We start from the raw sequence: 26,621 nt of genomic DNA on the forward strand, positions 1-26,621 counted from the left end.
GTCCCTGGCACTTCTACATCTTCTGGGTATAGTCTTGACTCGAGTCGTGGTTCGCATACCACCATTGTAGCATATGGTTTGATCCCCCCAGTGACCACTGTGTATTACGTGCTACTTACCTGTTTCTATTGAAAAGTATTGTGTGCATTGTGTACATCTCCGGCTAGGAGATATCTGTATGTTTTAGTGAGTGTCTTATAATAAATAAATATTTGTATAAATACACTGTGTGGTTCTTTTCCACTTAATCTATATCAATAAGGTTATGTTCTAGTAAATCAAGATGCTTTACACTCCTTCTGGACTAAGCCTGAAGCCTGCTCTTCACAGCTACCACTTAAGCAGCTTTCTAAGGTTGTCTACGACCACTAAAGTCACCATAAGGGTTGTCTGGATTGGTGCAAGGTGCCCACTTACATAAGTGTACACCTTATACTGAGCCAGCTTCTCACACCTACCGTATTATTAATACCTACATATCGGCAATTTCTGCATAGCATGTTAGAGTGGATGGAAGACCTTTTGGGGAATATCCTCTGGTCTGTGGCCTGTTTAAGGGGGTACGCTTTGTGAAAACTCCTGTTCACAAATATAATAGCATGTGGGATGTTAATTTGGTTCTACGTTAATTTATTTAATGGCCAGACAATGCTGCTCTTTCTCTCAAACAGTTATCTGCAAAGTTAACTATGCTTTTGTGTTTAGTTTCGTTGAAGAGTGTTTCTGATGTTAAAGCACTAGATGTATCTTCCTTTCTTTACTCTTCTCTAGGTGTTTTTTTTTCAAGTTTATAGATGCACTAAAACGAACTTCATTTCAGTACAGTATCTTTTATTCCCATCTCAACCTAGGTTATGTGTTGGTAATTGTTTAAAGACTTATGTTGCACAAACTGCAGATCTCAGAACTCCCTACATGTCCCAGCTTCTCATTTCCTTTCAGAAACCCTACAAGCCTGACTCCACTCCAACCTTGGCCCGTTGGGTTAGATGGATCATGTCCTTTGCTTGTATTATACAGATTTCTTTGGTGCTCATTAATTCAGAGGGCTATGGTCTCTAGGGCTTTCTGGGCATGTTTACATGATATTCTGAGACATGCAGATTGGTCCAACGTTAATATGTTTCAAACTTTTTACAGTAAACCAATTGCTCATTCATCTGAATCTGTTATATTAATGTTTTGAAAAAGCATAATATGAGCCTCAGGTCTTGTAAAAATAATGTAGATTTTTGTAGCCTTGGTGTCAGAAAGACAAATTTCTATTAAAGATAAGGAAGCGAGTATTATTCCACCATTGTTTCATTAACCCACTGGACTTCATCAAGATGCCTGTGTGCAACCGGTTGAGATATGTCCTAGTGATACTGTGTAACTTCTCGTGTTGGTTGGCAGCATACCCACCGGGAGAAATGATAGTTTAACATTAGCTAAGTTGGTGTTGGGGGAACTAATACTCAGGTTTGGTTGCCCGACTTCGCTGTAGTCAGACAGAGAAACTTATTTCAATAATGAAGCCCTGAAAATGTGTGCAGCATTACAAATGGAGCAAAGACTACACTACAGTTATCAACCTGAGGCTTCAGGCATTGAAGAGCAGGTGAATAAAACGTTGAAATCCAGGTTGGACAAAGTGTGTCAATCTCTCGGAAGTGGCCTGATGCTTTGCCCCTTGTGTTAATGAGTCTTCGCAGCATTCCTGACCAGAGGACAGGACTGTCCCCACATGAAATCACCATGGGTAGAGCAATGAGACTGCTAACAGTACCTGGAAATGCAATTGTGAATATTATAGATGACATGATTCTTGTATTACTGCAAGGCACTAGCTGATATGGTGCGTTCTGTGTCACACCAGGTCGGAGCTGCTACTGCCCCACTGCATCAGGAGCAGCGCCATCACCGACGACGTGTCCGACTGATTCCGCCACTGAGCTACAACCCTTAATCGGCGATCGAGCCGTTCAGGATACACAATTGTACCTGCCTTCTTCCGGGTTGAACTCCCAAACACTTCAACTGGCTAATAGGCTCTACCTAACAGGCATGTACCTTATGTCCTGATGATGAACCGCCTATTCCCTCCATGGTTCGAAACGCCGTCAACACTTTGATACACCTTATACGAAAAAAACTTTCATTTACTTCTGCGTAAAGGTGTTCTTTGCGATTTGTTCCTCACAATTTTGTGTATTACTCATGTGAAACAAACCAATAAGCATTGCCTGAGCCTCTGGCTGTTTTCCTTGTACCTCATGGCTAAGTAGGACACAGGCTTGTGTCCCACTTTTTGTATTGTTTGTACTAATTGTTTTAAAATTATTAAGAAGTAAATAATAGACCTCTGTCCGGCTAGACAAGTCAACCCAATATAGTAACGATTGAGTCTATATTCATTCCTTTCTCTTAAATCTCTTCCTTCTAGGGACCACTGTTGTCTAGAATAATTAACTCCCAAGGTCCCTGGTCCATAACCTTTGGGTTCCCTTGTTGCTTAAAATATTTGTGGACTTTAGAGCTTTAAATGCCATCACCATTAAAAACAAATATTCGCTCCGGTTAATTAACGTATTGCTAGAACAAGTTAAGAAGGCTGTGATTTACTCGAGGCTGGATCTGAAAGGAGACTCTCATTTAGTCCGTATGCAGAGCGGGGACGAATGGAAGACGTTACGCGTTATATGAGTACCTGGTGATGCCGTACGGCTTGTGCAACGCCCCAGCAGCATTCCAATTCTTCCTTAACGATGTACTGCGAGAGTACATAGACCACTTCGTGGTGGTATACATCGACGACATGCTGATCTATTCATCCAACCCGGAAGAACATGTAAAACACGTATGTACCATTCTACGGACATTGCAGGAACACCATTTGTACTGTAAGATCAGCAAATGCGAGTTCAGCGTGTCATCGGTCTAATTCTTGGGGGTGAATCTAACTCCCTGGGGTCAGGAAATGTCCGAACGAAAGATTAAAGCCGAAGAATACCCGTGACATCCAATGTTTTCTTGGCTTCGCCAATTTCTATCGCCGTTTTAGCGACCATTTCTCAGATCTTGCGGCCCCCTCACACGATTGCTGAGAAAGAAGGTGGTTTTTCAATGGTCGGAGGAGGCTCAAACAGGGTTTGAGGCCTTGAAACACGCCTTTACCTCAGCCCCCATTCTGGTGCATGCCGATCCCAAACAGCCTTACATCGTTGAAGCTGATGCTTCGGATTCAGCGGTGGGGGCGGTGCTCTCCCAACGTCATACATTAACTGACCAGGTGCACCCGGTGGCATATATGTCAAGAAAACTGAACCCTGCGGAAAGGAACTATGCAATAGCCGAAAAGGCGCTACTCGCCATAAAACAAGCATTTCTAGATTGGAGGAACTTTTTGTTGGGGGCCAAGAACATAGTAACCGTATTCACCGACCATCGAAACCTCCAATTTATGATCGCAGCCAGACACCTAACTCAGAGGCAGCTGCGATGGATGCTGTTTTTTGCGGAGTTTAACTTCATAGTTACCTACCGACCAGGAAGTGAGAACAAGAAAGCTGATGCTTTAACTCGCCAGGCCTCTCCATTGTGCACTGAGGAAACTCCCCAAAACGCCATAATCAATCCACAAAATATAATCAGTGCTACCTGCAGTGATATGTTTCTGCAAAGTATCACGCGTACCATTGGCAGCAGAAAGTGGAAGGAATGGTTAAAAAAGAACAAGGACTGGAAGGTAACCAAGGGACTCCCGGTTCGGGGAGAGCAACTCCTGTTACCTATCTGTTCCCTGCGCAAACAGGTCTTTCGATGGTGCCACATCTTGCCTTGTGCAGGACACAATGGCAAGGAAAAGACTCTAGACAGAGTGCTGCGTCATTTCTGGTGGCCCACTGTAATTAAAGACATAACCACCTGGGTTGCCGAATGTACGATATGTAACCAAATGAAACCCTCGCATGGTCGCCAGGTGGGGCTTCTACGACCACTTCCCACTGGGAACACATCTCAATTGACTTTGTGGTGGGGATGCCAGCTGATAAAGGACACACCATTATCTTAGTTGTGGTGGACTACTTGACCAAGATGGCGCACTTTATTGCTTGTAAACAAATGCCCTCTGCGAGTATGTTAGCCCAGCTGTTACTAACCCACATAGTAAGATTACATGGGATACCCAGGGTCATAATCTCTGACAGGAGGGGTCAGTTCACGGCTAAATTCTGGAAGGTGTGGTGTTCGGCACTGGGAATAGCGTCTCACACATCTACTAGCTTCCACCCACAAACAGATGGCCAGACAGAAAGGGTGAACCAAACCCTCAAACAGTACCTTAGATGCTACACCGACACTTCCACTGAAGCCTGGGTGGAAAAGCTCTGGTTAGCCGAAGTAGCATATAACAGCGCGACCCATAGTTCAACAAAGTTCGCCCCCTTTTATTGCGCCTATGGGTACCATCCAGTTTTCACCCCCTTCTTACATCCGGTACGCACGAAACAGGTGCCTGAGGTGCAGGATAGAATTGACCATATACAGGCTACCCTGAGGGCAGCACGGAAAAACCTAAAGGCCGCTAAAGCACAGTATAAAGCCTATGCAGACAAAACCAGGTGCCCAGGGCCTGTGTAGAGAGTGGGGGATTATGTATGACTCTCAACCAAAAATATCAGATTAAAAAAATATAGTATATTCAATCCCAGGTACATTGGGCCCTATAGAGTTACCAAGCTGATTAATCCTGTGGTAGTTAAATTGGCCTTGCCCTCCACCATGAGAATACACCCTGCTTTCCACGTGTCCCTCGTCAAACCCGCTCGCAAACGAAACTGTGGGAGGCCTCCGCCACATTTGGTAAATCACGAGGCAGAGTACGAAGTGAGGGGTATTGTTGACTCTAAGATATACCAGACAAGGCTCTGGTATTTGGTGGCTTGGAAAGGGTACGGAAACGAGGAGAACTCCTGGGAGCCGGCCATGGGGGTTCACGCTCCTCGGTACACCAAACTCTTTCATAAAAAATCCCCTTTGAAACCATGTCTCTGTCAGTGTTCCTCGGAGAGGGATGTACTGTCACGGCACATCGCGGCGGCTGCTGAGGAACACTGCGGAACCCATCGGCGTTGCCACAGTAATCGCCGCTGGAAAGGACCACACTTCCCATGAGGCACCGGGCAGATGATGCATGTGACGTCATCACGCCACCGGAAGCCGATATGAGGGCTTTCAGGGCACCGGACGATGCCGTTGATTCCTGTGAATTCCCGACCCAGACAAGCGCCAGGAGGGCTGGTAGGGGTGCCAGGAGCACCAATCCTTCTTACTAACCTCCTGAATTCTTATACAGCCTCTTCATCTTCTTTCATGTGATTTGTTCGTTAGTCACGAACCACGCCCCGTTGGACGAGCCGATAACGGCTCTTGCGGGGCGTTCAGTGTGACGTTTGGGATTGTGCTCATTCCTTTTGTGTGACGTTTGGGATTGTGCTCATTCCTGACGGAGGCCCTATCTTAGCGGTATCCACCGGCTGCGATAACTCCACTCCCAAGCCCCGGCTGCTTTCATACCCAGCGGTTGCTGGGATAAACCATGGTTAAGCCTCATTGCCTTTTGCTTGACGTTGTGTTTGCCGAAGGGATATATCGGCCTCATTGGGGTGGAGACCTTTCACCTTCTCAGTGTGAAAATTTACTTTGTTCTTTGTCGTGAAGTCAAGAGTGCTGGTAGTGTCCTTTCCTTTGTGTGCACAAAACTTTATCATATAACAAAGTACCTATGTAAGGTCCAGGCCATTGTTGGTAAACCGTAACTCAGCTAGAGCATATAAAGGCGTTCATGTTCTGTATAAGGTGAAGTGCCATTGCTGTGGCTTGTTTTCACATCAGGGGAAAAGCGTAGCAAGTCCGGTTGGTCGCTCCGCTCCTCCTCCCCTGTTTTAACGCCACCTATGAGCATATAGGTATGTGAGATCTATGGTTACACTACAGAACTAGCAGAGAGAAATGTTGCAAACTGTTCTCTAATGCACATGTTCCTTTATAGGTTGCTAGTTGCTGCACTCCACTCTTGTATTCCAGTTCACGGATATCCGCACTGTTCTTTTCCTTTACAGGTATAGCGCAAGGCGTAGCATACATATATCCACTTACGTATGGATACATTGTAGTTTCCCTGTGTTGTAGATTGAGTTGTGTATATTCATAGTGCTTTTACTCTCGTTACAGGTCTCCCTCCCTGCTGTCCCCATCCTTTCCTTCCCTCACTTGATCACTCCAGTGAGTCTGTTAGTTCACTCAGACCTTGGGGCTATCAAGGGGTGGAACCCATTGAGCATCGTACGACTCCGAGGATTCAAGGCCCTGACAAGTGGCTCATCTTGTATAACTGGTCTTGGCTTGGAGCACAGTTCGGTGACATCGAGACAATCGTGCTCTACTTCTCCATCATCATCATAATCAGGCACAGCCAATAGTGTAGCAGGATTCAAAGATGCACATCTCTTAAGGGTAATGTTCTCTGTGGCAAGTATAATCTGTTCATATTTTGTCAAATGACTGTTGGACAAATGTTGAGTGCATATATGCATCAGCAAGACCTCGACCAAATGGGGAACAAACACGGTAAGGGGATGACCCATGACAATACTCTCACACCGTTCGATGCCGACACCTACTACCGCTACAGCTTTAAGGCTTCAGGACAGTCCTGTGGCTACAGGGTCAAAAGTTGCAGAAAAATAAGCCACAGGTCTTTAAGCATTTCCATGCATTTGTGTAAGTACTTAGAGAGAACAACCCTCCCTCTCACTGCAGAAAAGCTTTATTATAATCAGACATTCCCAGTGCCGGGGCACGACTGAGACTTTCTCTCAACTCTAGGAAGGCAACCAAGCAATCATTATCCCATGGTACTGGATCCAACCCATCCATGTGTGTCAGCCTCTGAAAAGGCTTGGCCACTAGGGAAAAGTAGGGTATCCACTGTCAGCAATAGCCCACCACTCCCAAAAACAATCTGACTTCTCTTTGGGTAGTTCGCGGATTCATTTGTAGACTCGCTGAGATTTTCTAATGCTACACCTTCCTCTCCCTTCTCAATGAGGGAACTGCTCTCTGATAATACTGCAGCTTACTCAGGGATACTTTATGTCCATTCTCAGCCAGGTGGTTTAACAGTGCAATAGTGTCTTGTTTACAAGCTGCATGTTTATCTGAGGCGACCAGAAGGTCGTCTATGTACTGTACTAAGACAGATGTACAGTACATTACTGTGGACTCAAGATTCTTTTTAAGGGTTTGATTAAAGATCAAGGGACTTCTGTATACCCCTGGGGGACTCGGCACAGATCTGGAACCAGAAGGCGAAAAGGTACTGGCTGTCCTCATACAAAGGTATAGAGAGCATGCCAGACATAGATCGATAAGAGTAAACCACTCAGCCTCACATGGAATCTGAAATGAAATCACCATGGAATTTGGTACCACAGGACAACAGGGAACAACAATGTAGGTTTGACATTTATACGGACAGGCTCAACTCCTTTCATAAGACCTATGTCCTTCTTGCGAAGTCCCACCCTTTTGGCTTCACCATATCTCTGAGATCCGGTGGCAAATCATCGGTTGTCATCAAAGGCTATAGTCCAATGTTTGGCCCTTGACTCTCCAATTTGAAATCAACATCTTCATCACGAGTCAGAAACTCCACACCTTTTGGCATAAAAAAGATGGAGCAGTTTAACCTGCACATTAAATCACGTCTCAAAATGTTCACAGGACTAGAATCACATACCATAAACTGGATGTTTTTTTCAAAGGGCCCTTTGTTAATAGGCACTTCTCGTGTTATTTATTTGCAACTCCTACAACTTGGAATGTTTTTACCGAAAGAGGTAGGTTTGGGACTTCCGCTGTTCTAATAGTGGAAATGGTAGCACCAGTATTGATAAAAAATGACATGGGGTGACCATTCAGCGTACTTTCCACGAATAGACCACTCTGCTCTAACTCTAAGACTGTGCCAAGCACACAATCTTCCTCCCCCTTAGGCACCGCCATTGTGAATAGTCAGAGCCGTAGCCCTCAAGTGAATTAAACACAGGAAATTGCTGAAACTGATTTTGGTTCTGGAAGGAATTCTGATTAAAATTTGTGACCCGGTCAAAACTGAGTCTGGGGCCATTTACATTTGGTTGAGGAATCAGGGCTTGAGGAACTTGCATCACTGGGACTTGTTCCATGTTAGGTTTTTGCATTCTCGGTCTGCACATTTTGTGGCTGTATGGTGTTAATAACCTGTGTCTGCACAAACTATGAAATTTGAAACTGATTCTCGTTCATTATTCTATTGAGATTAAGACAACATTCCCTTTTTAATACCGTAACATGTTACAATAATGACATGGATTCTATTTCTTTAATGTAGCCACATCAATTCCAGTACTTGGAACAATTGGAACACGGCAACATCTGCCCTATTGTGGTTAACCATTTACACCTTGCATCACAGGAACTCCCTGGAGATACACACCTTACATAGCACCAACATTCCCTACGTACGGTTGACTTCGAGTTTCTCTTTGTGTGGCTTTCTTTCATCTGTGTCACCATCAACTTCTCCTTCAACAGCCAACAAATTAGATGCTGTTAAATATATCATGCTAATTTCGGGTCTCAATCCTGTCACAAACCTAAACACACAATTTCCTATGTCTTTGGTTTCAAGATTTTCCATCCCACTGTGCTGTTTAAACACTTGAAACAATCTCTCCTAATAAGCATGCACAGTCTCTTTAGGCTCTTGAGTTGTTCTTCCAATCTTAACTCATCCAATGTCTTTTGCCGGTATCTTCCCTTTCAAAATGGTAATCACTAGCTGATACTTTTTCATCACCAAAGGCGACAAGGCATGAGACATTGGATTCTTCGGAGGGTCTTTCTGTGGCCACTGTAAAGCCACTTTACACTTTGCTAACAAATCACTTGATACTACAATGTTGAAAAGGGCGTTTAGATCCACTCACAGCACTTGTGCAATGTTCACAAATTGATCAACCTGGATATTACACCACATTGGCTTCTCTCTCAATTTGGGGAAATCATTCACAAATGATGCAAGATCACTACTACACCATGTTACATGAACGTAACCTCCACCAGGCACTTCTCTCTATGGGAAATTGGAAGCACGTTCCCCATCCAAAGAAGGAGGCAGCTCTCCCTTCACCTTCTTTTTGTTCCATCTACCTTCCCACTTGTCTAACTCACTCCTCTTCTGGATGTTACCAATTAACTCTCTAATTTGCATTTTCATTCCTGACATTCTCATATCGATGTTATTCTCATCAAAACATATATGATGACTTTTCTGCAATGATTTGGTCTTACTCACATTTACATCATACACTCTGGCTAATTCAGTTTATCATGGGCTTGTCCTGCACGTTTAGTAATATCCTTGCATATGTATCTAAGTTCATTTTCTTGATGGGTATCTAAACGGGAAAGATCAAGATTTGCTAACATCATCTCATCTAATTCTAATTTCAGTCTGACCACATCCACTGCCTGAACGCTCATCATGGAGACCCATTGAAAAACCCAATTAAATCATCTAACTCCTGTCAGTTAACACCATTTTGGACTCCAGAAGTATTGGGCACTATCTGTTCCCAGAGATTACTGCTTGAACCCTGAAGTGAATTCCAAATGGACAAGTGAGAATTTTGTAACCTCTGAGCTGGTTCCTCTTCAGGGTTAGTCCTGTTTGACTCACAATTATTGACACCTGTATTTATTAATACCATAAAGAGGCACAGCCAAGCCGTCACTAGTATAATTTAAGGAGGTATATGAATTAATAATGCCCCTTCCTCAGAGAGAGGTAGGTATTAGACAAAGAAAAAAATATATATGAATTGCTACCTCCTGTTGCTGAATCGCACCTTCTAGATGGGGTGAGATGCCATTTTCCTGGAACTGATGAGGGACCTCTGTGAGGGCAATGCTGGTGACTTTGAACCTGTCCCCTCCCCAAAATGTTGCTCTCCTCCTTGGTCTTGCTTCCAGCCCTTCCCTTGAAACTTTCTTGTCTTCATAGTTATACAAGATACCTCACCACTGGTAGTTCATGGTGCTTCAAAGTAATAGTACCAAACACTCTCCTACATCATTTGTTAGTCCTTGTAGGATGCCCTTTGAATGGCACACATTGCACAAGCCCAACTGTGTCTCCCTTCTGCCTGCCACCGGCGACTACTGCCTATTACATATGTGTTTTATTTGAATGCACTTTAAAACTTAACAACAGTGCAGCTTCAAGAGATGCAGAATGTATAGAACAATTACTAACTCTGAGTATCTTAATGATATAACTACTAGTTCCTGGATAGTGTGTATGATTTAAGTATGAATACATGGCTAAAAATACACTGACAAAGGCAAAAGATCTTGCACATGCGAGACTATCTGCCGTTGCCAATGCTTGTTTTACTTCAAATGACCTTTTCCTTATCTTCCTTTCCCTGCATGCCTCCTTTTCTGAGCACAACCTTCTAGAAGTCATTGAATGTTTGCCATAATCTCTATTAATCAACCACAAACTGGAGTAAATACGTGAGCTGGTCTAAGAGCGGAATTCCAAACACTAAGATTAATTAGCGATAACCACTGAAAGCTTTTTACCCATGTTTATCTAGGTTGCAGAGCAGTACGGCCAAAGTAGAGACAGCTGCCATGCTCTCTGCCATATTGGACCTGTGGGCTTCCATTGTGGGAACGCAGCATGGGGATTCAGACGTCGGAACAGGAACTCAGAAGCTTTGAGGTGAGCGGACCACCGGCTGGCATTGGGAAGCAGGGAGACACAGAGGTGCGGCCGTGAGACACCGATCCTGAGCGGCAGATTTCAGTGAATTGTGCAAGCAAAGCGGCAGAGTCAGGGACCGTCTATTGGAAACCCGCCATAAAGCACAGAAGGGTGAAAGGTGGAAGCATATTGAGGCCGACGGGCGAAGATGCCTCTAATTTGGCGGCCGTACCACCACAGAAACAGGAGGCGTTTGGCACAGCACGAGGCCTAGTGAATAGAGCGACACAGCGGCGCCCAAATATAAAGCGGGGACTGTAACCAGGATACTAGTGAGCAACAAAGGAACTAGATGCACTGGCTCTTCAATGGACCCGCCTGACCTTAAGATGGCGGCTGAGGGAGCACAAACACACTAAAGTCCTCACTACAGAGTGACCTGGTACCGCGCAGAGAGAAAGACACCCACTGGGGCTGCAAGCAGTGAGCAAGCTGGGAGGAAAGCCTAGACAACGGAATGGAGGAGGACACAGCCCCCAGCATTGCCGCTCGGAGTTGATGCTCACTGATGAACCCTCTTATCAGCTTCCCGAGCAACATTCCGTTGCACTGTTATCCCACCCAGAACAACGCTCCTGCAACCGGATTGCAGGCAGATCACCTGAAGATCAATATCGCCCCACTCCGTTCTTACATCGCTCAGAAATAAGCCGTGACGTCTCTGCCAATGAATATACTAAGATGGCACCAGGGGAGCTGAGAACACGCCCGCTGTCAAAAGAGGTGCACCGTGATGCTGCCGACCTCCGTTTTCTCCAGCAAACAACTCAACACGAGATGGAGGATGAGGCGGGCGGTGCCGCCCGGTAACACCGGAACTGATGCCTTCTATGGAACTATGACGATGCCCCATGGGCTGAAACTAAAACTGTTTGAACTTACCGTGGAGCCCGAGTATCCTTGGCCGCTGCCCGGTGGAGCTGTCCTATGCAGCTATAGCGGAGTCTGGCTCTGGGTCACCCCATCGGCTGTCACCTACCCAGCCGGACAACGTATATTGTTTTTCACGGTTCTTCATGGTTTTATCTGTCTCTCTCTTTGACTAATTTGACTGCTTTATTCCCCCGGAGTACTTTCCCCCTTCAGAACTATCTGACTCTGTCTGCTTTCCTCTTCCATGTTTACCTTTCCCCCACTACCTTCCATTCCCCATATGACATGTGTCTTGGATATGCTACGCGCTAATTTCTTGTATTATTGTGTAAACTCACGTTTTTCTCCCAAGCATTTACTGGCAACTGTAACTGATGTAACAATGTTCTGAATTTGCAATGTCCTATCTCATGTAAAGCGCTCTGTTACCTCTGGGTCTAGCCAGGGCTATATATAAAACTTTTCAAATAAACAAATAAACTGTAATAAAATATGCAGCTGATAGACCAGTTTGCGTGCTAAACGTGGACAGTAGCAGCGTCACTATTTTTTAGGTCTTACCTAGGCAGCGCTTGCGCTGTCTCTTCAAGACATGCTGTATTCAGGATATGGGCATAAGGCTCCGCCCACTTTTCGCCCAACTTTTTAATTGGCTCCTGTCACTGTCTTTTGCAAATCGTGGCTTTTTATTGGTCAATAGGCTTAGTAGTCCCACCTTAGTACTGCCTTTTCTTTTCTAGTAACCTCCCATGAGGACACCTCCTCTGTTACATGTGTTGTTACTCGGTACGTTTTAAATACAGCCTCGGAGCACTATTTTCTTAAATAGCTTTCAAGGCAGGACATGCTCTCCCGGAATTCTTTTTCTGAAATGTATTTATCCAGTGCGGTACATCTTGGCTGGAATAATGGAGGCAGCGCCTTTCTTTTGATTAGTTGAGATCCAAAACAGCACCTCTTTTTAGATCTCGCCTGGCGTAGGCTGCGCGCATGCGCAGTCTCGCTGGCGAGATTTAGTGTTAACGGGTGATTTCTGTAAGGGGCTTTAAGCCCCGCCCCTCTGTTACATTGGCTGGTGTCACCGTTTATGGTAAACGGTGGCCAGCCATTGAAACAGAGCTGTGCATGACATATTTGCTTGGCTTTTTGAGCCGTCCCACTTGGACGGACTCACCTGAATTACGTTCGTCGCAAAAGGTTTCTTATCTTTATGGGGCCAAACACATGGCCTCATAAAGACAAGAAACCTTTTGGCAGGCGAGGCCGTCCAAGTGGGATGGCAGAAAAAGCCGAGCAACTACGTCATGGTGAGCGCTTGTGTAGTTTTGGTCTCATTGCATTGTGGAACTTGTAGCTTTATGTATTTCCATACTTCATCTATCTGTAAAATAATTGTAGGTTCAAAAATCCAAACCCAAAATCCTCATGCCTTGAAGCATTATATGTATTGTATCCTAGGTGTTTATGTGATAATGCACCTTCAAAGTTGGCTTTAACGGAAAGCTTTGCCTGATTTGATGATGTCCGCTAGTTGGGCCATTCACCCCGTGCATACCAGGAGATGCACAGCCCCGTGACTGCAGTGTGCACCGTTGCGTGCTCCCGCTCGCTCCAAGGTTTGCTCCTACAGCGGTCCGCGCATGCCTGCAGGTGCGTGTAGCTTTTTCTCTGCAGTCCGCCCGCTCCTCTCGGTCAAGTACGTGCACGCGACCTCCGCCAAGGCGTAGGTGGACGAGGCGGTGGGAGGCGCCTGGGAGCTCATGCTGTCTGTGCGTGTTCCTGCACAGCATCAGCAGTGCGAGCCCGGCTGCTTCTCATGTCACCATCAGCGGCGGGCAGCAGGCGCGAGCTCTCCTGTGCTTGTAACGGCCACGGCGCGAGCTGCCCCCACCCCTTAGGGGAGAGCGCGAGCGGCGGAGCCCGAGGACAGCGAAGCCCGGCGGCGCGCCTGAGCCAGCCACACCGGGGGGAGATGGTGTCTGCAAACTGCGGGGGGCCAGAGATTGTGCGGGGGCAGGCCTTCGACGTGGGCCCCCGTTACACCAGCCTCTCCTACATCGGGGAAGGAGCATACGGCATGGTGTGGTGAGTGTCGCCGTGGAAGTGACACTGTCCACGGGGGGTGGGATTGGGGAGAAGAGGCTCTAAAATAGGGTGGAGGATGCTGCACAGGTGGGAAAGTGTAGATGCACATGGGGATGGTGCCGAGCTCCGCAGATGGAGGGGAGATGGGTGGGGGCCAAGCTGGGTGCGGAGGGCAGATAGACTTGAACAGGGGTGGGCCTCACAGGTGGGGGCCAGGGGTGCTTTCCATTGCATTTACCCGCAGGCATTATTTGCACAGGCTGAGGGCAGTGGGCGCGTGCTCGCGCCACAGGTGAAAGTGTTTGGGCTCCTTAAGTGGGTAGGTAAAGATGAGGTCCCCCAAACTGGGGAGCACTTCTCTCTGTTTATGGGCGGGGTGAGCTTCAACAGATTTTGGAGGAGGCTGAACTAACGGGTGGCTGGAGCTTGCATGGGCCTGACACTGCTTGCTTGAGGGGGGCTGTTGGGTAGGTTCCCTGCAAAGAGTATGGAGACCACCTTGAAAGGCGGAGGAGAATGAGAGGCTGTCCTCTTTTGTTGATGTCCCCACAGATAAATGGATCGGACGAGGCTGCACATACTGAATAGGGGCGCGGGTGCACAGTGAGTGGCTCGATGGTTCCCAGGTAGTTAGGGTGGAGGGAGAGAGGGTCCCGGTTTGTGCTTTTGTATAGCGACTGCCCTGGTTTAAAGACGTCATAGCGCTTTACATTTTTTGGATAAGCATAGGGGTCGTTACAAGGAAATGTGCTAATTTGTTAGTACCTAATGTAACCATTGATTCATTTTGTGTAACACTTACTATCTCCATTTTGCTGCTTTGCTGTGCTGCACACCTCCAGTGTTACTCTTATCGGGTTTGCTCAATTTATCGGCAATGGGGTTATAAATAGTTATATTTTTTTCTGTATTCAAACCTAGAGTTTCACGTGACAAACAGTTCTTCATAGCAAGCTATCAATTCACAGAGCCTTGTTGCCAGCTATGTGACGATATCTTTTTTCTTTATTTAGTGGTTGCTGTAATGGTTAATAAGGTTTTATTTACTGTGCCTTATGCTAACCGAGGAGCACTTCAAAGGACGGGCACAGTTCCCAAGGTGAAACTGACCTGCAACCACAAGCTCTCCTCAACAGTAGTGTCCTAAGAGATTGTCTTGAAATGTTGATGTTCCTTAGTGGTTTGAATGACTTTCAGCAGCGGTTTTGTTGTTGTGTTGCCCACCTCGGTGGTGTGTATCTACAGGTTACATGTACATCTCTGGAGTAAATGCATCAAACTGTTTTTTTTTTTACTGGAGGAGATGAGCCTGTACAGGTAGACCTAATAGGGCTGCTGATGTGTGTAAATGATAGATTTATTGTGAGACTGCAAATGTTTATTTAAGAAGAATATGGGTCCATGGAAGAATGCCAGTGTAGGTTATGCAGGCTCAGGAGTTTTGACCGCTGCCTGTGCAGTCCTCTTACAGCAGCCTTCAATCAGTTTCCCATAGCAACCACAGCATGTGTTTTCCCAGCACCCTCCTCCTTTTCTATCCAAGCCACCACGGTCTAACCTAACTCAAAGCAGTCTTTGGTAGCACACTAATCTTTAAGAGGTACTTAATGTCTACCTCTGACCACTCCCCTGTAAAGTCCTTAATGCAATAGGTCTCGCAGTTACACGAGTTAAAGCTATTGGCATTGTAAATGACAATGCCTTTTACTTATGTTTTTAAAACGAAAACAAATATAAAAGGCATTGTTATTTGCAATGTGAATAGCTCAAACTCACGTAAATGCGAGACCTATTGCATTGCAAATGCTTGTTTTCTGTTGGAGGGAGATTTATTAAGGGTCAAGAGGGCAGGGGGCTGAGCACAGGGCTCAGGGAACCTTCACCGTATGATCGGGGGAGTGAGTTAGGGACAAAAGGGGCACCTTAATTTGAGCCGGGGTGTCTGGGAACGCTCGCTCTAAAAATGAAGGAAACAGACTTGTGAGCCATGGAAACTGATACTGAGAGTTTTAACAGTTTTATTAAGAAGGTGCAACTTCAAAAAACTGCAAGACAAAGGCATACAAATACAAAATACAAATATAGTGACCTCGCATGAATCAGAAGGCATTGAACTCGATTGGAGAGAGACACTTCAGAAAACCTCAAAGACACATTTATAAATGCATTATGAAAAACATAAGTTACATCAAGGAAAATGTTCCCAGAATGCAAAACACACTTGATCTGAAATACTGCGAATACTCACTTACCTACCTAAAACCTAAAAGAAAGCAGCTTTGCAAATGTAATATAAATATGAAATGGTCAATAAGAAAACACCAATTTAGGGACAAAATAGCATAGCAAAATAGCATACATAGCATATACAGCAAATATATTGGCAAGTTAAATTGTATCTTAAAAACCAAAAACAAGACCTCTTGGGGAGCACCCACACCCGCCTGCCATCTACTAACAGATGGGTGGGGTAGTCCGCCGAGGACTGTGTGAGCTCCCTGTTTATACATTTTAAGGCTATGAGAAGCGCCTACAGTAACATCATCCCAAGACGTGTATATCCCAAGACATAACCCTCGTCAGCCAGGCTATCTTGAATCCAGTGGCAAAGTGAGCAAGGGACCCACGCGTTAGAGCAAATAAAACACTCACCCCCAGTCAACTGATCTGGGTTTAATCCATCATCATTCTTTAGCTCACTCCACCACCCCAGTTCAGATATGGCCATATGCAAATCAGTCTGACCCTGTGCCTCATGGGAACAGTCCAGCCCAGAACTACCAAGCCATGTCTTCCCTGGACCGGAAACAAGCATCCTGTGACCGGTTTCTGGCATTTCAGCCGTCTTCAGCCAGGCTTGCTTGAATCCAGTGGCAAAGTGAGCAAGGGACTCACCTCTGAGCATACCCTGCCAACTTATGGCGAACAAAGCGGTACAAAAGGGGGTGGTGATGGACGGAGCATCAGAACCAATCAAACACTCACACCCAGTCAACAGAGCAGCTCTAGGCTGGCCCGGTGGCACTTTTTGGAGCCCTCTCAATAAGTCTCGCCAGAGCCCAATGGGCGTTGCGCGCCTGTCTCACAGTACTCCACTGTGAAGCGAAGAGTGTGCCTCGGTAGGGTGAGTCCAGAGCACTGCAGGCCATACACACTTTAACTTGCCGCAGGGCATGGATCGACACCACCCTCCTACTTCGTGATGGACAGGTCCCACCCCAGCCTCCGGGGCGCGAGGAGTCACGGGCTCGCCTGAAGCCCAGGTCACGCCCAGCAAAGAAAATAAAAACAAGCCTCGCGCAGTCTGACAGGCCGCCTCGTAACTGGCAGTATAGGTAAACCAATCAGGTATCACAATGTTAAAACGCCGCCAATGCGAGCTCGTGTGGGCGTGCCTGTGCGTCGCTGCCTGTCGCCCTGAGTTGTGCTTTGGGATGGAATGAGATGGGAAGCGAGTAGCGTCCGGTGCCCCATTCTTAGGTGCGCACTGCGGCTGTTGTCCGCAACCTCCAGGTGAGTATACATGCGCCTCCGAGTACCCTAGGGGGCTCCTCCGGTGCTTCCCGTAGAAAGCTCTGCTACCGGACGTGAAGACTCTCACATAAGTCTGACCTTCCTGCTGCACAGGATATGAGGCTGTGTGTGTAGCTGAATAGCCCCCAGAAGTGTCTTCGCATAAAGTACGTTTTCTTGATGACTGAGGGGTAGCTGTAAACAATCTACTGATTGGAGGCTCCTACCTACAGCTGTACATTTTGGAGGATTCTAGCTACAGCTGTACATTTGGTTTACTTGGGTTGGCTGGATGTGCATTTAGTAATCCTGCTCGGCGGTGGGTATTTATATCTGGCTTTAGGACAGGAGGCTTTGGATTTCTTGGCTGTGCTGAACATCTGGGATGCTGAACATCTGGGATGCCGAGCAGGAGGCTGTGTGTGTACTTTTTTAGCTGAGATGGCTCTCTGATTGGCCAAGTGGCAGGAGGCGGGGCGCGTGCACTTGTAGTAGGAGGCTGGGAATTTGACCTCTGGGTGTGCATGGGCAGAATGCTGTATGCTTGGATTTTTGGCCTTGGGTTTTACATGTACGATTCAGGACAGAGATGGCTTGCTGCAGGAGGTTGTGTGTTTGTGCATATAGAGCGATGCTGTGCATTCGCTGTCTGTATTTCTTTTTATTATAGTGGAAAAATACAGATGACTTCTTTTGAGTGACTGTCAATGCTGAGATTAATGAATTTCAGGCCAATAGCTGTACATAATGGCAGCATGGGAAGTTAGTAAGCTGAAGGATATTTGCTTAAATTACTTCATATCTCAACATGTATGTATGGTATAATGGTAATTTTTTCATGTGGGTTTATATTTTATTATATTTTGGCTGTGTATTGTCCTGAAACTTGACAGGCAGCAAAGTTTGAGTTCACATTTATACGTTAAGTAAATGTGGAAATATACGAGTTATCACTCTTCTGTTCTTTGTATTCAAAACACATATTAAATATGGATTAGGTACCAAATAAGATGGCAAAAAACTAAATCGGGATAAAATAATACATGAATAAAAAAACATAAAACTGGGAGCCCTATTTACTATTTCAAAAGGCTGGTCTATCAGCAGGAGATGTGGTCTTACTGCAAACTGCTATGCCAGTCATGGAGGTGGGTGTGCTGCTGAAAGCTTGGCTGTGGCTCAACCTAAGCCCTTAACGAGCTGAGCTTTCATTTGCAGCTGTCTACCACTCTTGCTCTGCCCTCATGCACAAGAAGGTAAAAACAAAACAATAACATTTGAGGTAGAAAGGAAAGAAGATACCTAGTTATTGACTGATCTGTACTTACTGAAAAACACATATTAAATATGGATTAGGTACCAAATAAGATGGCTAAAAACTAAATCGGGATAAAATAATAAATGAATAAAAAAACATAAAACTGGGAGCCCTATTTACTATTTCAAAAGGCTGGTCTATCAGCAGGAGATGTGGTCTTACTGCAAACTGCTATGCCAGTCATGGAGGTGGGTGTGCTGCTGAAAGCTTGGCTGTGGCTCAACCTAAGCCCTTAACGAGCTGAGCTTTCATTTGCAGCTGTCTACCACTCTTGCTCAGCCCTCATGCACAAGGAGGTAAAAACAAAACAATAACATTTGAGGTAGAAAGGAAAGAAGATACCTAGTTATTGACTGATCTGTACTAACTGAAACGATTAAACCTGGTTTATTCACAGCTTCCCTGTTTACCCATATTGTGTGTTCTGAGACACATTTTATTTTATCGCTCCTCTTTCTTCACTATCGCATATGAAAGGGACTGGGCTGATTTTCATACTGGTGGGGCCCGCGAGGGACATTTTACCTTTTGCTGTTTGTTTTGCTTTTTTTGTGATAAAAGCATATTCTAAACAGATTTGGACAAACTGCACTTTGCCCTAACGCTATCCAACCCGCTGGCAGCCACTTTCCTCTGGGCAGCATTCTTCTGGTTCGGAGGAGGAGGTCCTGGAAGTCTGCATCATAAATAAGGCCGCAGCGCAGATGCGCCGCGCCACTGGTGCACTGTAAGCAAACCTGTCTGCGCCTTGGCACAGTGTACTCAAACCTGTCTGCGCCAGTCCGTCCCTGGACGATGCCAGGACCCCATGTCCTTTTATTCAGGTAGAGCTTGCCAAATTAGCTATTCAGCCCCTTAGCTGCATGCCCCATGACCTAAACAAAAGTGTGCTAGCTTCTGTTGCATAGGCAGTCTGGGGTTTTTTGAAGGACCATTTACATGCAGCCACTGAAGATGGTCTTGCTGTCATGAGCCCATGATTCATGCTACTATTAGCAGGTTCCGGAAGAGAGTCTCCAATAAATCTTACATGGCGACCACTGTGGGGGGGGGGGGGGGGGGGGGGGAGGGGAGGTGGTCGCAGTTGTGAGTTCCCACCTTCAGTGCTTGAATGCATGTATTTTAACACTTGCTCTCTGGTTAAGCATGCAATAAACATATGGGGCACACTCAATAATAGTGAGCCTGACCTGGTATTCATTACTGAAACCTGACTAAACGACGCATCAGGCCCGGATGTGACTGTTGTAATCCTTGTGGTATATAGCATCATCATGTGCAACAGGAAGGGAAAGATTGGGAGAAGGGTCGCCTTGATATACAAGTAGGGCTTCAATTGTAAATCTTTAGAGATGATGCTGTCAACCTCTAGAGAAATGCTTGTTTTTCACATCTCGTTCGGCTCCTATACTCCCTCTATAGGAGAGGCACTACTCTATAGACCTACCGGTGCCAAGATTACCTTCTGTACTAAGTTACTTGAGGAACTAGCCCATACGCTGTAAAATAGGAATATTTCCTTCTGGTGGGAGATTTCAACTATCATTTGAAATCTGCAAACAATCCCAGCAATTATAATTTAGAGATGGATCTGGAAATCGTAGACTTTAAGCAAGTGGTTAAGGGCCCTACCCATGTGGCAGGATATACCCTTGATCTTCTATTCATAAAGCGACCGCTCCTGTAGGAGTTGGCACTTGAGCCCCTGGGATGTTCGGACCACTTCCTCATTCAGTTTAAGATAGCCCACTTTAGGAGACTTCTAAGAAGGCTTTCTATTTAATAGAGATTACAGACACTTCATCTCCAAATGAGTCGGCCAGTAACTTCTCCTCAGCCTTGAGGTCAATGTTGGACATTACTGTCCCCATTTCTACAAATAAATCCCGTAGAAATCATTTGTCAGCATACTAGTACTCCCGTCAGCTGAAAAAAGAAAAACTGAGATGCAAGAGACTTGAAATAAGGTGGCGACTTTCAAAAGGCAGCATGGATAAAGAAGTTTTTAGAACTGCTTAAAGCAGTTAACATAAGTCCCTGAAACTTGTACCAAGAAACCATTTTATGTTAAAGATTGATAAGAACAAGTGTTTCTCTTGAGAACATTTTCACATTGTGAAGGAGTAATCCCAGCCTAGGAGCCATTAATTGGTCCACCTTTTCATCCTCTGGACTATGCAATCGACTTGGCAATTTTATTTGTGATAAGATCAATACGATTTACACAGAGGTTATCCCTCAGTCTGATCCAGATCAGGTTTTGAGAGAAGGTGGTCCTCAGATGGACGATGGGCCAAGTTTGGAGGCTTTTGAGACAGTTCTTCTGCAGGAAGTCCTAGACATCATGGGCAAGATAAAGTCGGGCTCCCCCATGGATCCTTGTCCGCACTTTGTCGTTAATCAACTTGCACTGACTCTTAGCCCGCACTTGACTGACATCTTGAATTGCTCCTTGAGCAAAGGTAATGTCCCCGGGCACTGTTAAAAAGCTCTACTTCTTCTATTACTGAAGAAACCTGGGCAGATCTTACCAATCTGGCCAACTTTAGGCCAATTTTGTTGTTTTTCTTCCCGACAAAGATTCTGGAGAAACTGGTGAATGTGAGACTTACCAAGTATTTGGAAAATAATCAGTTATTAGCTGATTCGCAGTGTAGATGTCGGACAGGTAACCCCACTGAAACCACTCTAGTATCAGTTACTGATAGCATTGAATGCACGGTTGATGAGGGTAAGGATACTGCCCTCGCGTTACTCGTTTTTTCTGCTGCATTTGATAGTGTTTCATGCTGTTTTACTAAACCGTCTGTCAGCTATTGGGATACACTCTGATGTTCTGAAATGGTTTGGCTCCTTCCTGATGGGACATACTCAGGCAGGCTATTTGCCACCATAAACATCTGATTAGGCAACTGCACATTGTGGTGTTCCCCAGGGTTCTGCTCTGAGTCCAACACTTTTTAATATGTACCTTGCTTCTCTGGCTAACAACGTCAGGAGATGGAGACTAGACCTCATATCATATGCTGATGAGACACAACCTATGATTTCAGTCTGGAAGGATGCAGACACCTGTAAGGAGAGCCTAGTAGGCTGCCTATAAGAGGTGTCTTTGATGCAAAAACACTGCCTAAAGTTAGATCAGGACAAAGCGCAGGTTATCTAGTTTGGGAAAGGAAACTCAGTTTGTACTAACACCTAGTGGCCCAGTTCACTGGGCTCCCCCCTCCCCCGACACGGGCCAATTCTGCTAGAAACCTGGGCATCATTTTTGATGAAACTTTAAATAAATATCTTCAAATGGGTGTCTCATAGCTGCAGGAAGACCATTGTGCAGGCTCTGAAAGTCTACCGTCTGGATTATGGGAACTCACTATATGTTGGAATGACTGATTATCTGATTTCCAAGCTGCCAAGCATTCAAAACACTGCTGCAAGACTGATTCTTGGTAGCTCATCTAGGAACTGTGCCTCTGCCATTCTGGACACGCTTCACTATCTACCGATGAGAAAGCTGGCAATGTTTTAATTGCTCTGCCATACTATCAGGTATGTTTATCATACAGGTGTTCTGGTCCTCAGAAACAAGGTCCGGAGATGTATACTGACTAGGAATGTTCGATCTAGCAGCTCATACACTCTTGTGGCAGAATCAAATTAATTGAGCTCGGACTGTGGAAGGGGAAGGGGGTCACTCTGTCACTCTTTTTCCCACTTGGCAGCCTCCCATTGGAACACTCTTCCACTTTATTTGATGGCGATTTCTAAGCTCCTCTAAGTCTGAAAGTGGCTAAAATAATTTCTATATGAAAAGTAGTCAATTATTTCCTTTGATATACAACTTTACCACTAATCACTGCATTTTGCATGTCATCCCTAGTGCCGGGTTATTCATGTGGGGAGCAGCATCGAGCTATAGAAATGAAATCAAATAAATAAATGAATAAATAAAGCACCTGCAAATGCATGAGTTCAGAATACCAGTTGTACAAAAACCTATTGTGTTTAATCGAACATCCTATAATGTTGCTGTATTAAACAAATCTGCATCGCATACAATGTTCACATGGCAACTGTCTTGCCTCTTAGTTCACTCATGTCACGGTCACCAGGGAGGTGCCGGGGCCAGGTATGGTTCTAATTACATGTGTAAAAGCTGTCACTTTTAATAAGTACTTCTCAGTGCATTGTTTAATGTGATGTATTAATGCCAAAGCTTCAAAATGTTAAAGAAATTAGCTTTTTTTTTAATTTTTGAAATGGCCGCATGGAACTTCAGGGGAAGTGCAGGAGCATAGAGGTTTTTTTTAGGTCCATGCTCCCAGCACCTGCCAAGCCCATGTTCTGCTGTGTATAGTGTTCATCTTCGACCAAGAAACATCTGAGCGCATATGTGGTAAAAGGGCATCGAGCGGGAGCAGATGGGCATCATCTGTCTCTCCTGCCAGATGTGGTGTATAATTATGAGGGTGATAACAATAATGTGCAAATTGTGCCTGGGCGCACATGCAATATAGATGTAGAGCTGGTGCGCTAAATCCCTGATGCGCATAGGGAAGTGTCAGCACTTCCCAGCGAATCCTAGGCTGCTTTCCTGCCCATGTTAGTGTGATCATGTGGGCCCTAACCATTTTGAAAAAGTGTTGTGGCAACGTCATGGGTATATTGATAAAGAAATCTGGGGAGCACAATCATCTTCAGGGTCGCTGGAAATCTGGTTTAAGCGAATACGTATCATTTGTGCATCACCAAGTTAAGTGTATTGATTTGCTTTGATCCTATTAAAATCTTTACTTCCATCACATGTCAGAATTACAAAAAAAAGTACTTCATTTTTGTTTCCCTGACTGCTGAATGTGTAACATTAATTTACAGGTATTTACATTTTGTTGTATGTTATAGAAAAGGACATCCTGCAACCTTTAATTTTACACTTTGTGTACCCCAACAAGATTGTAACATAATTCACTTACCTTTTCTTTCTCTGACTTTAAAGTGAGAGGAGTTTGTGAGCACCAATCTCCATGTTAAAAAAGCAACAATTTGTTTGAAGACCTAGCCTGACAATTGACCTGTCTTTGAAATGCAGCAAATGTGACAAGAGAAATGCAGAATTTAAAGGCATCTTTATTTATTGCCTGGACTTTCACAACCCACCCACTGCAATTCTACAGAGGGAGTGAAAGGACACCAGACCCACTGCAATTTCATATACTGGAATGAAGTGGGATGGGGACTGGAATGGGGATGTGAAACCGAGAGCAAATAACGCGAGACTCCCACGTGCGAACCTTTCTGCTCTGCTCTTTATCTATGCTTGTGTGGGGTTATGCTTGGTAACCTGCTTGCGCACCCCAGTGCTTCCTCAGTGGTGACCCATTGTCAATTTTGCATCATTTAAAAAAAAAAAAAAATCCATTTAGCATATTTCTTTTTATGAATTTTTCTTGTCTTAAAGTGAGTTGAAAAATAGCTTTAAACTGCTTACGAGGACTCCACATGCATCCAACATTACTGAGGTAGCTGTAATACTGTGCCTGGAATTGTAAATTGCCTTCGCCATGGTTTTATTTAGCTCAGCGTTGATAGCACTTCTAATCTGGGTTTAGAAACTTTGCCAAAAATAGCAAAAGGCTCACACTCGGTGTGGCTAGCTACCTGCTATTCCTGTACTTAAGATTTCGGCTAGAAAAACACATTTAAGTAGGGCATATTTGGAGCTCCAATAGTATTGTGGTTGCCGTACATATAAAAAAGCACTTTTCTGTCTAAAGATTGGGTTCTTCCCAGGGTTTCCTGCTTGCTGGTGTTGTGAATAGCTTGTTTGTGTTGTATAATGGTCTTCCAAGAATGAAAGTTCTGTCATGTCATGAAGAATTACATGCACATACCTTCTCCAGTCACCAGGCAAAGGGCAGTTTATTGACTTCAGTCACATAGTTTTTTTTTTTTTTTTTTTTTTTTTTGTTTTTCAAAACCTTTATTCAGCATAAACATGTAGTACACAGCCCTATGCCTACAACCAACCTGTGGCCGGCAGCGCAGTACAAGAAGGAGAATGAATGTTAAACACAGCTGCCTGCCTACAACCCACCAAGGGCCGGCCGCGGCATAGGAAATAAGATAATTAGCATGCCAGTACAAGGGACCATCACCCCAAGATATCTGTATTGAAACAGTCGACCCGCAATAACATGTAGCAGTGGTATATAGGCATCTATCTGTAGTTCCCAGGGGGTCGTCCCAACTCTCGTCACAGTTCGCTGCCTGGCCAAGGGGCAAAAGGCGGGTCACTACCGCGGGAGCGGTGTCTAGGAAGGTTAAGGGGAAAGCGGGAAGAGAGCCCGCTATGTCTGTGGATGTGACAGCAGGTATATCTGTAAGGGACCCCAGATGTCAGTCGGTCGTGAAGCAGAAGGCAGGAGTTCAGCATATCTAAGTAAAGTATCCTGACAGTGTACCATATCATCGATCCAATCTTTAAACCTGGGAGTTCTGCCCCGTCCCCATCTACAGGCTATCAGACGTTTCGCCATAAGAAAGGCGATAGTGGCAAATCTGCGGACTGGTTTCCGTATAGTCTTTGTATATCCCAGGAGTGCCTGTGCTGGAGAGGGTGTCAATGGTACATCTATCATTTCGGAAACGCCTGAAAAGACTCGCTGCCAATAGTCCGCAATTTCCCGGCATCCCCAAGCCATGTGGAGAAAGTCCGCCCCTGGAGCGTGGCAGCGCCAGCATAGATCGTCCTCTCGAAGGCCCACCCTATGCATATGTGCTGGAGTACAGTAGAGCCTATGTAAGAACCGGTAATGAATCACTCTAAATCTGCTACTGGAGGAGATCTGTTCTGTTTGTAAGCAGCAGTAACTCCAGAAGTCGTCATCTACGGGGAGCCCTAGATCCTCCGCCCATTTTATACGAGCACTGCAAGGCGAGAGGTCTAGGTTAGCGCGGAGCGAGTGGTATAGAGTAGAGACTGCATGAGCCGGAGTGGTAGCCTTAAGTAGGCGGTGCAAGGGTTCCAGCGTGGGCGGCTCACCAGGGAAGTCCCCTGTCAAGGCACGAATACCACTCCGAAGCCTGGTATAAAGGAAGGTGTCCATGAAAGTGGGTGTAGAGTGAGTGAGCATGTGTGATTGGGAACGGAATTGTCCATTATGATAGAGGTCCCCCCATGTTGTAATGTGGAATTTGGCCATAAAGTTTTTAAACAGCTGTTCCTGTAAAAGGGGCAGCCGGGGATGGTATGCTAGGGGAAGCAGTGGGGAATAGATAAGCGGTGTGCCTGCCACCTTCGCAATGTATCGCCATGCTAGAATGGAGCTCGAGATTGTGGTGTGGTATGTCGTATTCCTCTCTGGTGTACTAAGTATCGTTCCTTCTAGCGGAATAGGCGCAGTCAGCCAATGTTCCACAGCCGTCTGCGGCAGGAAGGGCGTGGGGCGAATCCAGTGATAAACGTAGTGGGCCTGCGCGCTGTGATAATACAGTTCAAAATCAGGAAGGTCGAGCCCCCCCTGCGCGAATGGACGAGTTAACACCTCCCAACGAAGACGCGGCCTCTTCCCTCCCCAGACCAGACGAATGAGCTCAGACCTCAAAAGGCGAAAAAAGGATCTCCCCGGGTAATATGGGATGTTCATGAACAGGTACAGGAGTTTGGGAAGAACCACCATCTTGATTAAGGAAGCGCGGCCCGCCAAGGAAATGGGCAGCGTGATCCATCTAGACACGCATGCCTGGAGATAATCAAACGTGCGGCCATAGTTCATCCGCATCAGCTCTTCTCGGTCATGGGAGAGGACTATGCCCAGGTAACGGACCTCCTCCATTTCCCACCGTAGAGGGTAGTCCAGAGGGAAGGGCTTGGCGGCCGCAGTCAGTGGAAATATAGTGGATTTACCCCAATTGATATGGACACCAGACAGACCCGCAAAGCGGATAAACTCACGGAGGATAGGATTGAGGTTG

At 45.6% G+C, this 26,621-nt stretch overlaps 1 protein-coding gene across 2 annotated transcripts in view; it reads left to right on the forward strand.

The window, feature by feature from the left end:
- Window positions 1-17,194: 17,194 nt before the first annotated feature.
- RNF13 (ring finger protein 13) overlaps window positions 17,195-26,621 on the forward strand; it is a 272,427-nt gene continuing 263,000 nt past the window's right edge. For both annotated transcript variants that reach the window (XM_085635094.1, XM_085635095.1), the window contains exon 1: window positions 17,195-17,329. The gene's annotated coding sequence lies outside the window, so the exon portion shown is untranslated. The remainder of the gene's footprint in view (window positions 17,330-26,621) is intronic.

The sequence above is a fragment of the Triturus cristatus genome, chromosome 11, assembly GCF_964204655.1.
Source record: "Triturus cristatus chromosome 11, aTriCri1.1, whole genome shotgun sequence".
Classification (NCBI taxonomy): Eukaryota; Metazoa; Chordata; class Amphibia; order Caudata; family Salamandridae; genus Triturus; species Triturus cristatus.